The sequence below is a fragment of the Clytia hemisphaerica genome, unplaced genomic scaffold, assembly GCF_902728285.1.
Source record: "Clytia hemisphaerica strain Z4C2 unplaced genomic scaffold, Clytia hemisphaerica genome assembly, whole genome shotgun sequence".
Classification (NCBI taxonomy): Eukaryota; Metazoa; Cnidaria; class Hydrozoa; order Leptothecata; family Clytiidae; genus Clytia; species Clytia hemisphaerica.
In genome coordinates, this window is record NW_027104149.1 from 167,769 (window position 1) to 183,470 (window position 15,702).

A 15,702-nucleotide genomic window follows, 5' to 3' on the forward strand; every position below is an offset into this window, starting at 1 on the left:
AAAACTTAACATTGCTAAACTGTTTGTTTTTATTTGATATTAGTTTAGTTGATAGATATGCATCATGTTCTCACAATGGATAGTTCTTCCAACAGAAAGCTTTGATCGTTGAAGTAGTCTTTATATCACAATTTGCCTTTTTTAGTCTCATTATCATTTAGACTGCTATTCTTCTAACGTTCAGATTTTAAGCTTTTTTGGAGGAAATTATTCACTGTGTGCTTAGTTGTAAAAAAATCCAAGACCTTAACGTTTGCCAAAACAAAAATTTATTTACTGTATCTTTTGTCTTAAAATTAACAGATAGCTTCCAATTAGAGCTTGCAATTTTGAGTCAAAACAAATACCACTTACAACTATCTCTACCATATTTGTTATAATATTTTAAACCCTCTATACACAGCCGAAGAAAACTTACGTGCACAGAGCTATATACTAGGTCACAGTGTGGATGTAAACCACACTGAAACGACCGCCTTCCATCACGCAATCACGCATCACGCTCGCGAAAGAGCGCGCGCACATTATTAACGCTTACATGTCATGTACCAGATAAACATGTCATCTCCAGTACATTCTAGATTATTCATTGAAAACAGATTACAATATAGTCATTTTTCATGTCTCGATTATTCATTTCCGAATAAAAGACATTCAGCGAAAAAAAGAGAAACACCTGGGTAATATAGTTAAAAAAACCGAACGAAAATGGTAGACAAAGTAATGAGCCAAGGCAAAACGAGATTAGCGTACCACTATGAAAGAAACCGCCTCCGGCGGTCGATAACTCAGACAGAGTCGCTATCTCAACCATTGAGTTTCAAGCCCGAAGGGCTAGAGGTCAATCTTTAACCTTTCTTAGGCAAGGAAAAGTGAAGCCTTAAAATATGCGCCGTATTTTTGATGACGGATTGAATCTAGCAATTCCTTTGTTTTTGAGTGATATATTTTTCAAAATCAAGCGGTAAATTTTAGTTTCAATCTGTCATTTGTGTAAAAACCAGGCGGGTCGCTCGAGGCCGCGCAACTTTGGTAGGATTTGTTGGCTTCAAATCCTACCAAGGAGATTGACCTCTAGCCCTTCGGGCTTGAAACTCAATGATCTCAACCTCGGCCCGGCTAAAATCTATGATGGCAGTTTTTGTCATCTTCCTCCTCAACCGATGTGACCGAGGAAATCGAAAATAACTTCCATCAAAATCTGACGAAATGCCGACTCTAGGGTTTATTTAAGATGATATTCATGACGTAATCTTTTATACGGAAGCAACCGAGATAACCCGGAGCTAGTGGCAAAATTTGCCACTAGTCTTTTGTTATTTTGCCACTAGTTCCGAGTTATCTCGGGTGCTTCCGTATAAAAGATTACGTCATGAATATCATGAATTTAAGATCTCTATGCCTTCGTGCCGTCTTTGATTAAGGGCCCGTTTACATGTACTTAATAAACTCGCACCGTATTGACATTCGTCAGAGCAAACCCCCAAAAGCGATGATGTGTAGAGGAAACCCTGCACACGTTATTATTAGTGAGGTTAAAGGGGCAATTCGCTACCACATCGCACAGTTTGTTTTTGTTTTCAAAGACGCCGAGACGACGAAAAACAGCAAAAAATATTATAAATATAGGCTAGTGAAAATACGCAACGTGATTGGTTGAAACTCACTACACTAGCCTAAGCATTTCTCGTTCGTCGCGTCAATATACTTAACCACAAGCGAATTTCTTACTATAAATGTTCAGGCGTGTTAAAATCTAGTTCGCATTCTGAATGTGTTCAAGGTACCGGCTCTCATCCAAGTCACATAATGACCAGCCTAATTCGTTACTCTTCTAGAAGTCCTTTCAATGTTAATGGTTCAGTCTGTCCACATACTATCGGTACGGAGAACACTTTTCGGACTTTACTCAAAGCAAGTCAATGGGTCGGGAACAACACCTCAATACTTAATTAAAAGGACATTTTTTAACTTTTTCACAAGCCCCGTTATAAATATTCTTATTAAGTAGAGTAGACTCTTATAACAAGAAAACGTAAAAGGGACAAAATAGAGTCAAATTTTAGTAAATGCTGCCTTGTATACCTGCAATAAAAACAACGTTTTTAGAGAAATAGAAACAAACGTAAGAAAAGTTTTAGATCATCATGGAAAGAAAAACTTATCGATAAATTGACGATTTCAATTTTTCAATTTCTTCCAATGGAAAACAATTACTTCTATAAATATAAAAATAAGATAGAAACAAATACTGCATTCTATATAGTTATGACAAATCTTCATATAAAAAGTACACATTTTATTATAAACAGCCGAGTTGCTGAGTTGCTAAGGGCTCAGGCCTCAAAATGGCCCAAAAAATAAGCGACTTGCTTAGCAACCTTGAGGCCTCGAATCCAAATCAGCAATAAAAAATAACTTTGACACGACTTTAAATAAAAGCCTTTGCAAATCTTCGAAAAATAGCTCTACTGTCCATTTAAAATTGAAAAATTGTTGAAAATGCAAAAATGTGCTTTTCACCCATCTTAAACTAGAAAATTTTAAAGCAATCTGTCGCCTTACAAGCAACTTTGGGCCTGGATTTCAAAAAATCCTTAGCTGTTACCAACTCAAGGCCTGACTCGAAAATTGGAGTTGCTTATAAAAAAAAGAAAATGTGTGTATGAAAAAAATTTCGAAACTTAGCATCGCACGGCATCGGTTGGAAAAAGTACACATGGAAAGTCACCCCTCTGAAAAATATTTTATAAAATAACTCAACTATAAAATAAAATAGTTTTATTAAAGCCATATATTTCTAAAACTCTTGTTTCGAAGAGAAATTTTATGAAATCGTGTACCATGATTGAACATTCTTTACGCATTTCGTCATTGATTATAGAAATTTGACATCCATATGAAATAAATAAAAATAAAAATAATACAGTTTAAAGTCTCCATTATTCGAATGCAAAGCAAGTAATAGAGAGTTATTAGGCCTGGTTAGCTAATGTAATAAGACAGTAAAACATGTTCGATTTATGAAAAAATTCTAACTCAAATGACCTCAAGATATCTCAAGAATATTTATATCTATATTATCCTTTTTGGCTGACCTTCCTGCGCAGCTGGTTTATATAAGTTAAAAAGGAGAATATATATAGAAAAATGGCTGCAGATATTGCTAAGCTTAGAAACAGACAAGATTTTGTGGCTGGAGAAAGAGTATCGATTGATGCAAGTTATTTTGATGATATTAGAATGGCACCAGAAGATCGCTTCTCAGCAACCTGCAAGGAAGTGTTTGCAATTATACTGACAGTCTGTTCTCAATCCTGTAAAGTTTTGTTTGATGATGGTAGTAAATCATCTGTCAAAAAGTCGGAACTAAAACTCGTAGGTGAAGCAAAAATTAAGCAGGTTGGTGGGACATGCAATAACACTGATAAAGCAGGCAATGGTTTAGAATCGGCGAAAGCTCTTCTGATAGCAATGAAGATATTGATGATGAAAATGATGGGGATTGGGAAAAAACAGAGGAATCAAGCAACAGCAGTAGTAGTAGTGAAGATGATGATGATGATGATGAAGCAGAGGTAAAAATTACTTTAATTGATCTTTTGTGCACAAAAGCATTTCTTCATTTCTTTCGGTATCCTCACAGATCGATCTTACTATCTTACTATCAAAACATCAGAAATTTAATTTGAGAAAATACTCATTTTACAGGATGTTGTAGACAATAGGCTTTATCACCTTCTCCATGGGAATCTTAAGCTGTTTGTTGAAAAACTGATACAGGGAGCTGAAGTTGTCCACAACACACCATTACAGGGAATAGAACGGAAATTTGAAATAGTGTCTTTAATAAATGCATCAAAATGGGAGCAATTTGACAAAGATATCCATGTTGTTGGAATATTTATTGCGTGGGATTTAAAAAATACAGAATTAAAGGTTTGTATACTGTTAATCAATATTGTCTTTTTTGGCTTTGTAAAAATCAAATTCAAAATTAACTTGTGGTCCAAATTTGTGGTCATACTTGCACTGCAATCATTTCATACAAAGGAAAACATTCTTTATCTTACCATTGACCATTTTAGGTGCACACACATACACCACTTACATACAACATTTACGCAACACACATTCAAGATAGTTTACACAACAAGTCTACAATTTCGATTTTATGTTTGTGACAGAATTGTTATCTGTTTAAGGAGCATAAGTTTTTTGTCTTTCATTAAGCTCCCTCGCTCTATTGTTTCAGGTGACACCGAGAAGACCATAGGCTGCCTTGTAGAAATTTATACCCAAAGATGTTCTAAATGGGTATAAAGTTCATTTTGATCTGGGTTGCATTTCGACTTGTAGTGATGGTGAATGTCATTACAAAAATGACAAAGTTTACCATGAGTGGAAAAATTTATCCCAAAGCCAGCCTGAGACAAGCCCTAAGGAAACACGAAAGCGTGGGAAAGTGAACAAAAGGAAGCTCGAAGAAAATTGGCAGGTAAAGAGTACCAAACTAGCAAAGGAAAAACTGTCCCAGCACGAAAGAAAATGGAATGGCTGCAATGTAAATGTAAAAACAAATGTGAAGAAAAATGTAACTGAAGAAGAGCGACAAAAGATTTATGAAAACTTTTGTAGCCTTGAATCTGACAATGTAAGAAGGCAGTTCATCATTTCCACAACGTCGACCAACGCTCCAAAACAAAGAACAACACACAAAGGAGGAGATTCCAGAAGAAAACAAACTCCACTCTACTATCTTTCTGGAACAGCAGGGGATAAGATTGGAGTATGTGCTAAAGTTTTTTTCTCAACCCTTCAAGTAACTAGAAAGTTTGTTCGGTACACAAGAGAACACGCTACTGAAGGTTTTAGTAAGCAAGACGCCAGAGGCAAACATCAACCAAAGCATAAGCTAACAGATGAGAGACGCGAAACAGCAGTGCACCATTTAAACTCATTTCCAAAAGTTGAATCCCATTATGTACGAAAGAAAAGTACGAAGAAATACATCGAAGATACAACAAATTTTTCCAAATTGACTGTCGGCAAAATGGATAAACTTTACCTGAATAAATGCAAAGAAGACGGAATAACTGATCCAATCAGTTATACAAAATAACAACAAATCTTCAAAGAACTAAACCTTAAAATCCAAAAACCAAAAAAAGATCAATGTAAAATCTGCACATAATTTAACAGAAGTAGTCCTGAAGGAAAGGAAGAATTAAAAGAATCTCACAACCTCCATGTTAAAAGCAACAAAGATGTCATAACCTTGAAGGAAGAATATAAAACAAAGGGAAAAGAAAATCCCCACTTACTGGTTTTTAATTTTGATCTTGAAGCAGCACTGTATACACCATGTGGGTACATGTGACAAAGTCAGTACAATATTCTATATGAGAAAACTATGTACGTACAATTCCACAATGTTCAATCTGGTGATAAAGAAAGGAAACTGTTTCATATGGGATGAAAGTGAGGGCAAACGTGGAAGTAATGAAATTGGAACATCAATTTACAAGTTTTTTTTTTTTTTTTTTTTTTTTTTTATCTATAGTATAGGTAACACGAACAAATAGTACAAAACTAAAGGTTCCTAACCTCCCGCGAAAGGACCACCAGATCATACCGCCAGGAGGAAGGAACCCAAACTAAGCTAACAATAAATTAATAAATAAACTAATAAATGGAAAAATAAAAACTAACTACAGAGGATAAATACTAACAGAAATGAAAAAACAAAACAAAAAGAGCTAGGAGAGCAGTTAGAGTAAAAGACTAAAATAACGGTCCCCCAAAACGACTTGTATCACAGATAAATTTGATCGTTATGCTCAATATATCATGATTTTGGACAATGCTAAAGTCGGGGTCGCCATAAAGAAGTATTCTACACAATGTTTTGGGATTAAATAGAAACAAGGTTATGTCAAGTTGAAGAAGCCTGTCGAACATCGCAAGTCTGTCGTAATCAGAGCAATGCATTAGAAAATGTTGCGTTGTTTCTACTGAATTTTGTCGACAGTTGCAAAAGGGGTCAACTGTGTCTGCAAAATTATGTCTGAACTTATGCTCACGAAGATGACTGAAACCAACCCTTAATCGGTTAAGGAGAACTACGCCATCGTTGTCACTAGCTCTGAAAACTGAGTTAGCACTGGGTCTGAGGAATTGGAGAATAGCTTGCTTGAAAATGTCTCAAATCAAATAAGGTCGTTAATTACATTCGAAAACATAAAACAAAAGAAAAGAAAGAAAAAAAAAAGAAAAAGTCTAATCTATCAATCAAAATAAAGTCTTTATAAAACGGCACGAATATCGTTAAACAAATTTGTGGAGCAAGAACTAAAAGTTATCCTTTGGAAGAACAAAAACATTGCGTGCGAAAACGAAAGGTTAACAGACAGACAAACAAAACGACATACAGAATACCGCTATTAATATATAGATATATTTTTTTTATACTATTCAATTACTTACTTTTAGATATTTCATTACTTTCTTTATTTTGCAAGAGATAACAGTTTCCATTTCCTATCAAAAAGACCAATCTCAAATTTCTTTTAAGTCATAAGGCGTTATAAGGGCCAATCTATAGATTCGAACCTAGTTCCCAAAATCTGATTAGTAGAAAAATTATTTTTTTGCTTCAAAACAACCCTTTCCTACTCAACTTTCCCTCTTATAAAAGGCTTGGATTGATCTTTTTGGTTTGAGGAGAAATTACACATTTACTGTCTTCATTTTCAAATGCGATTTTCTCAAAATGCGATTTTGAGATTGAACCTTTAGTCATGTGAGGGACGATACGAACTTGATTTTTTCTGTAAAAGGTCGCCATTGAGTATATATATTGTCAACACTATGTTTGGGTCACGTGCCATTCGGTCTAGGTTGGCTATGCTACCACTTTCGATTTGAATCTGTCGAAAGTGAATATTTGATTTTTTGTTGAACTTTTGTTGTACTTTTGAAAATTTGCAGCTCCAACGTGGTTATGCAAACCAATGAAGGGTACTTCCGACAAATCGACGGACTTGCAATGGGAAGTCCACCTGCACCACATCTAGCTAATGGTTGGCTAGCCTTAATACAAAAGACGAATATCCATCACGTGCGTTAGTAATTAAATTTTGAATTTTCCTCTCTAGGGAGTTAGCAATTTTGTATTTTCTGACTTGTAAATATTGATTGAATATTTATGTGTTGATAGAGCTTGTATATGTGTATGTTATGATGAAAATATTATTTTTTTAAACTGTTTTTAACTGTTTATTTTATTATGTTTTTAGCCTGATGATGATACAAAAGTATCGAAATATATTGCAAAATAAATAAATGATATTGCTGGTCCAATTTATGGCTATTGAAAGTGAATATGACGCTAGATTCATGTTGGTAAAAGCGATGTAAATATTTTCCCTAGGAACAACATTTAAAAGTGAAAGTGAACCAAAAAGTTGTACAATTGTTAATGATCCCAAGGATTATTTGGCTGAATGTAGTTTCAAAACTACAGAAACTGGAAAAACTTTAGCCATATCTCAAAAAATCTGAGTCATAAAGACAATATCATAAACCTCTCAAAAAATTCAAACTCAGAAAAACTGACATAGAAGTATTAGAGAAAGGTTTGACTTTTGTCCCTACACCCGTTGTTACTAAAAGAAGTAACGAGTGGTAACGATGTGGTAGCGAGTAGTAACGATGTGGTAACGAGTGGTAATGAGGTGGTAACGAGTGGTAACGATGTGGTAACGAGGTAACCAGTGGTAACCAGTTGAAAACGGTGGCCCTAAGTCTCCAACTTTAAATTTCTCGATTCTGGTGTTTTTGCAACAGATGCTGATGGTTCTTGAGGTTCTGCAGTAGGACCTGGCAGATCTGATGAATGTGCAGTAGGAATTGGAGATTTAGCCGAATGTTATGGTGGAGTTGATGGATCTGGTGAATGTGATGGTGAAGTTGGTTGTTTGGGTGAATGAAATGGTGGAATTGATGGTTCTGGTGAATGTGACATCTAAGTTGATGGTTTGGAGGTTGCATCAGGAGTTGGCGATTCTGGGGAATGTTGGTGATTCTTGTGAAAAAATACTGGTGTTGATGGATTGATGAATCCAATGAGTGTTGATTTGTGTGATGGAATGTGTGGGGTTGTTTTGGTGAATGCAATGGTGGAGTTGTGGTTTGGTGAATGGCAGCAGTAGTTGGAGTTTGGTTTAGCAGTAGTTTATGCTTCTGGTGAATGTTCAGCAGGAGTTGGTGGTTCTGGTGAATGTGCATCAGGAGTTGATGGTTCTGGTTAATGTGCTGCAGAATTTGATGTTGGCATTGATGGTTCTGGTGAATTTGATACCGGCATTGAAGGTTGTGATGAATGGTTGTAGGAGTTGATAGTTTTGCTGAATTTGCAGCAGGAGTTAATATTTTGATAAATTGTTATTGAGATGTCATTCATGGATGTAATGAAAATACAGTTATGGTGAATCTGAAATTTTTCGCTAGTTAATGAACGTGTTGTTATTACATCCATGAATAACATCTCAATAACAATTTATCAGTATATTGCTGCAAATTCACCAAAACTTAACTCCTAAAGCACATTCACCACAACCATCAATGCCACTATCAAATTCACCAGAACGATCAACTTAACCATCACAGTCACCAGAACCATCAAATCATGCAGCACATTTAACCATCAATGCCACCATCAAATTCACCAGAACCATCAATGCCACCATCACATTCACTAGATCCATCAACTCCACTATCATACTCCTCAGAACCAACATTTCCTAATGCACGTTCACCAGAATCAACAACTCCTGTTACACATTCACCAAAACTATCAACTCCACCATTGCATGCACCAAAACCACATCCACCAGAAGCATCAAAGCCTGATGCAAATTCACCAAAACCATCAACTCCATCATTGCATTCACCAAAAGAACCAAACTTTACCATTACATTCACCAGAACCATCAACTCTACCATTGCATTCACCAAAACAACCAACTCTACCATTGCATTCACCAGAATCACCAACTCCTGCTGTACATTCACCAGAATCACTAACTCCACCATTACGTTCACCAGAACCACCATCTCCTGATGTACATTTACTAGAACCATCAACTCCACCATTGCATTCACCAGAATTACCAGCTTCCGCTGCACATTCGCCAGAATCAACAACTCCTGCTGAACATTCACCAGAATCAACAACTCCTGCTGCACATTCACAAGAACCACCAACTCCTGCTGCACATTCACCAGAACCACCCACTCCTGATGAATATTCACCAGAACCACCAACTCCTGCTGCACATTCACCAGAACCACCAACTCCTGCTGTACATTCACCAGAACCACTACCTCCTGCTGTACATTCACCAGAACCACCAATTCCTGCTGTACATTAACCAGATGCATCAACTCCTGATGCAAATTCACCAAAATCACCAGCTCCACCATTGGATTCGTCAGATCCATCAACACCAGCATTATATTCACCAGAATCATCAACTCCGCCATAACATTAGCCCAAACAACCAGCTTTACCATCACATTCACCAGATCCATCAACTACATCATAACATTCGCCTAAATCACCAATTCCTAATGCACATTCACCAGATCTGTCAGGTCCTGCTGCAGAACCTCAAGAGCCATCAGCATCTGTTCCAAAAACACCAGAATCGAGAAATTTAAATTTGGAGCCTTAGGGCCACCGTTTTCAACTGGTTCCCACCTCGTTCCCACTCGTTCCCACATCGTTACCACTCGTTACCTCTTTTAGTAACAACACCCTACACCTACTAAAATGGACGTAAAATCTCTAATTTTATCTGCACTTGAGCAACTTTTTAATAAGATGTCCATTGTTCATTTCTTTGGCAATAATTGTAATAATCATAAACGGGCAGGATTGAAACACTTGTACAGAAAAAGTAATTGGAAAGCAACCCCTCCTAATAACAAATCTCTGAAGGTTTTTTTCTGGAAAACAAGAAATGAAATTATTAAATATATAGAATCTAAGAGATTCCTTACCAACACAAATAATCTAAACCCTGTGCAAACAAAAAGCATTGAAATTATTGAAAAAAGGGAAAAATATTATTATCAAAAAGGCTGACAAAGGTGGTGCCATTGTAATCCTTGACAGAGAAACTATAAGGCTAAGGTCATGAATCAATTAAAGAATCAAGTATCCTATGAAATAGTCGAATCTAACCCACTCAAAGATTTATAAAAGGACATAGAATCATTTCTTTTAACAATTCTTTACTCGTACAAGGTTGATAAAAATACATATGATTTTTTACATCCTTTCAAAAATTCACAAACAAAATATTCCCGGGAGACCGATCGTGTCCTCGGTAAACTCACTCACAGAGAATAAATCAGAATTTCTAACACACTGCATTCAACCCTTATGTGCAAAATTGAGACCTCATATTAAAGACTCCAACGATTTCATGAAAGAAATGTTTGGGGATACTAGACTAAAACACTTGAAAAAAGACACTTCCTTGTATCGGTTGATGTAGTTTCACTTTATACCAATATACCTCACGAGGACGGGATTGACGCATGTCTACATTATATAGAAAACATCGTCAAGAAGTACCGTCATTCACCCCAAACAAAACCATTCTTAAAACACGTTTTCTTTTTGTCCTACAGAATAACTTTTTCCTATTCGAGGACACATTATACAAACAACAATGGGGTACCGCAATGGGGACAAGGGCAGCACCAGCGTATGCAGACTTGTTCCTAGGTAAACTCGGGTATACATATTCCCAATGGAAGAAAGGCAATATTGTTCCTGTTTATAAAAAGGGGGACAAAAGCATTACCAAAAACTACAGACCAGTGTCTCTTCTTCCAGTGTTTAGCAAATTATTTGAAAAGTGCGTTTACAATGTACTTTACAAGTATTTTGCAAGCAGAAATCTTTTTACTTTGTGCCAGTCAGGTTTTCGGGAGGGTGATGTTTGTGTCTCTCAGTTGTTTTCCATAACGCATGACATCTTTACAGGGTTTGACACTGATTCACCTTTGGACACGAGAGGGGTGTTCCTTGATATCTCAAAGGCATTTGATCGAGTCTGGCATGAGGGTTTAATTTATAAACTCCAGTCTTACGGAGTATCTGGTCCCTTACTTTCCCTTTTGGGGAATTTTCTGTCAGGTAGGTATCAGAGGGTTTTTTTGAATGGAAAGACCTCGGAGTGGAAACAAATCAAGGCAGGAGTTCCTCAAGGCTCAATACATGGTCCTTTGTTTTTTCTTATCTACATATCAACGACCTTCCCAACAATCTCGAAACCAAGCCTAAAATCTTCGCTGATGACACATCTTTATTTTCATTAGTGATTCACCAACTTTTGAGCAGTGAGGAATTAAACAGAGATCTTGCAATAATAAGTGAGTGGGCTCGTCAATGGAAGATGTCTTTTATTCCTTATCCCGCAAAACAAGCTGTGGAAGTTTACTTTTCCAAAAGGTTTTATCTTTCAATAATACTGACATAAGAATTAGTGAATGTCAGAAGCATCTAGGTCTTACTTTGGATTCCAAACTCTCATTAAATCATCATTTAGACGAAAAAATAAAAAAAACCAACAAAGGTATTGGCCTCATTAACAGACTTCGCAAACATGTACCAAGAAAATCTCTGCTTACTTTTTATAAATCTTACATTAGACCTCACTTAGATTACGGGGATATCATATACGAACATCCTGGAAATTTTACTTTTGTGCGTAAGCTTGAATCTATCCAATATAATGCCTTTCGTGGTCTCGAGAGTCTTGCTTATTGTGATGATCTTCTTCTACAAAATTTTGAACAATTTAGCCCCCTCTTATTTACCTAACTACTTACCAGCAAGACTTGCGGCACCAGATAATCTAAGAACAAGAAATCCAATTATCAACTTAATATTCGAACTGAGCGTTTCCGAAATTCTTTTTATCCTTACTGCATATCACAGTGGAATATTCTGGGTTGTCGTATAAGAGATATGCCTTCAGTATCTACCTTCAAAAGAGCTTTCTTCATCTGCTACTAATGAAAAGTTTTACGTTCGATATCCTTCTGTGTATGAACTTGTTCACTTGTTTACGTCGAATGATAAATCAAAAATTGTCCAACACTAAAGTCGACCAATCACATGCAACCGTTCTATAAGATTACATCATTTATATTTATACCATTTTTGAAAACAAATGTTGAAACAGTGCTCGATACACTGGGTAGAGCTTTGATACATTTATTTTCATTTGTTAAAATTTAAAATCCATATATTACTGTCAGTTTCACGCCTTGTGCCATCAGTTATACTATACTACAAATAAAACTTTCTCTCATAAGATGTATACACTATGCTAGAAATTGCAAACCGTTACGAATGAAAGAAATTTAATAAAATGTTCCTGGGAAAAACATTTATATAAAATATGATGGTGCCGAAGTGTGAATTGGTTGGCTTATATATATTGAATAAACTCAAGGATCTATATGGTATTGATACGTGTGGTCTTTATAGAGATGACGGCCTCGGATGCTTTCGTAAACGTAGTCCAAGACTGTTCGACCGCTTGGAATCAGAAATAAAAGATTTTTTCCTGAAATAATTTGAACTTAAAATCACAATCGAAACAAATTTAGAAATCGTCAACTTCTTAGATATAACCTTTGACCTAAAAAGACAGTTATACAAACCCTATTCTAAACCGAATAGTGATCCAATCTATGTCAACACGAAATCGAACCATCCTCCTAATATTATAAAATACATCCCTAGCATGATATCAGACCGCATATCGAGAATATCGTCCAGCAAAGAAACCTTTGACCAAGCAGCACCCTACTACAACAACGCCCTACAACCCAGTGGCTACAAAGAAAGCTTAACCTACAACAACAAGCCACGAAAATAGAAACGATACCGGAGACGCCAAATTATCTGGTTAAAAAAATTCTCCCCTTAGCCTAAATGTAAAAACGAACGTTGCGCGAAAATTTCTAACTATTGTTGATCGTTGCTTCCTGAAAAATCATAAATTCAGGAAAATTCTAAATCGAAACACACTAAAAGTCAGTTACAGCTGCCTTCCAAATATGGCTAGTATCATTTCTGCACACAACAAAAAGATTTTACACAAACAACCGAATCCTGTTGCTAACAATAACTTGTGCAACTGTCGAAATCGAAACGATTGCCCATTGGATGGTTCGTGCCTAACTGAAAGTGTCATTTACAAGTGCCAGGTCACACAATCAGAAAACAACGAAGGCAAACATTACATTGCTCTCACCGGTGGAAAATTCAAAGACCGTTGGGCGTCACACAATCATTCATTCCGACACGAAAAAGCTTCAAAATCTACAGAACTATCAAAATATGTTTGGGAACTGAAAAACAAGGGGGTTATACCTAAACTCTCTTGGAGCATAATTGATCGTGCTAGTTCGTACAAAAACGGCAGCAAAATTTGCAACCTGTGCGTGACGGAAAAGTTTCACATTATCACATCAAAACTACCTCTCTTAAACAAAAGAACACCGCCACCACTTAAATAAATTTATCTTGAACAATTACAAAGTCGTCCCACCAGACTAATTTTTAATGTCTTAAACTATTGTTTTTATTATCAATTTTTTTCCCAAGAGCATTTTATTAAATTTCTTTCATTCGTAACGGTTTGCAATTTCTAGCATAGTGTATACATCTTATGAGAGAAAATTTTATTTTTAGTATAGTATATCTGATGATCGCACAAGGTGTGAAACTGACAGTAATATATGGATTTTAAATTTTAACAAATGAAAATATATGTATAATTTATATTTATAAATATTTGCTAATTAGCGGGTTGTCTAGAATGTACTTTCAGCTCGCAAAATGCAATGGAGAGCTACTACTCTTGACGGGTATGATGCTTATATAAAATAAAAGCCCTCCCAACTGGCTCAAAATTGGAAGGAAAAGTAAACTGGGACAAGGTTGAGGAGTTTGCTGAAGTAGCTGCAGAAACACAGCTATTAAGAAATCTGAAAAAGAAGGAATGCTCGAACTTAATCCTATAGGACAATGAATTCGAGTTGTTTCTATAATAAAGCAGGAGTATGATAAGAAGGACAGGTTTTTGATACATAATTATAATGGCAGAAGTTACAACGGCGAACCGAGTTATGTGTTCAAAACTAGCAAATTCAAACTTCAAGTGATGCAACAGTGCAAAGCACTGATATGCTAAGACTCTTCTGGAAAACAATGTTTGAAGCTTTTGAAACTGCTTTTCCCGGAAGGCGTTTTAACCCATTTGGTCTCATTTCTGATGAAGCAGGAGCTTTCTGGAAGTCAGCATCAGAATATTTTCACAAAAAGTCATTGATAATCCTGTTTCATGCGAATTCCACTTTAAGGAAAATGTCAAGCACTCAGGCTCTTTTGGTGAGTTGTTTTACACTTTTAATTCTAAATTAATTAGGTAAGTTCAGGTAACTTGTCTATTTGCAACAAAGTTTTTTTAGATTAAAACGTATAATTGGTGGATCTTTCTGGAATATTTTTATTTAAAAAAACTCAAACACGAAGCAACTTCATTTTATTTGATTAAAGGAACATGATATTTTGAGTATTTTGAGGGTTTGGACCTGAAAGCCGATTACAAATTTAACAGGAAAATATGACTAGGATGTTATGTTACTTTAAAAGTTTTGTAATGCTACTTTAAATTATTATTATTTTTTAATTCTCACCTTAGCTTATTTATAACCAAAAAGTACACTACTTCTTTTAGAATGTGACAAAGCCAGATTCGAATTATTGGCGTTCAATCGGTTGGATGCAGTTGCAATTAATGCGGTTTGTGTAATTTACGATGCGCGATCCAACGATTCACGATGCACGATCCATGCATGATTTATGTCGATTTATGTTAATTATTCTAATTATGCACAAATAAGTACTCATAATGCTAGCTACAAACATCATATAACAATAACGAAAAAAAATTAAAAAAAGAAGGGGAAATAATTTATCATAATCAGAATGATTAAAAAACTTATATCTTCTGTGTAGAAAAACCAAAAATTGATAGCGAGAGTTTTTAAAATGAAAGAAAAAGCCTTGACGTCATAGAAAAGTTTTGGCGCGAAAAATTTATTAAATGAAAAATCATTTTTGTACGTTTATTATTTTTTTAAGAACAGTGAATAAGGTAAATAAGGAATCATTGGATACATTACTTTTGGCATGTTCTTATAAAATCCTTTTACCAACAGAATGGCAACTGGTGTTTTTATTTATTTGATTTGTTCTCTGTTTGATGATCAAGTTAATTCATTTTATTTGATCTTTCTCAAAAAGGTGAGTTTATACACGCGCTAAATGTCTCGCCAGAGTTGATGTAAATTAATCTTTTCAAACGGAAGCCAAATGGAGAAAAAATGAACAGGGTCGTCCTTCAACAGGTAGATAAAAATTGAATCTATGATTAGAATCAGAATTAGATAATCTAAACATTAGTTATTGATTTAAAATGAAAGTGTTTCTCCGGCTCGTTCGAAACGCAGGTTCAGGTTTCAGGTTACAGGTTAAAACGGAATAATTGCCAGACCAGATATATCATTTCGACTTGAAGTTTGCAGACCAGATAGAAAAAATTCTTT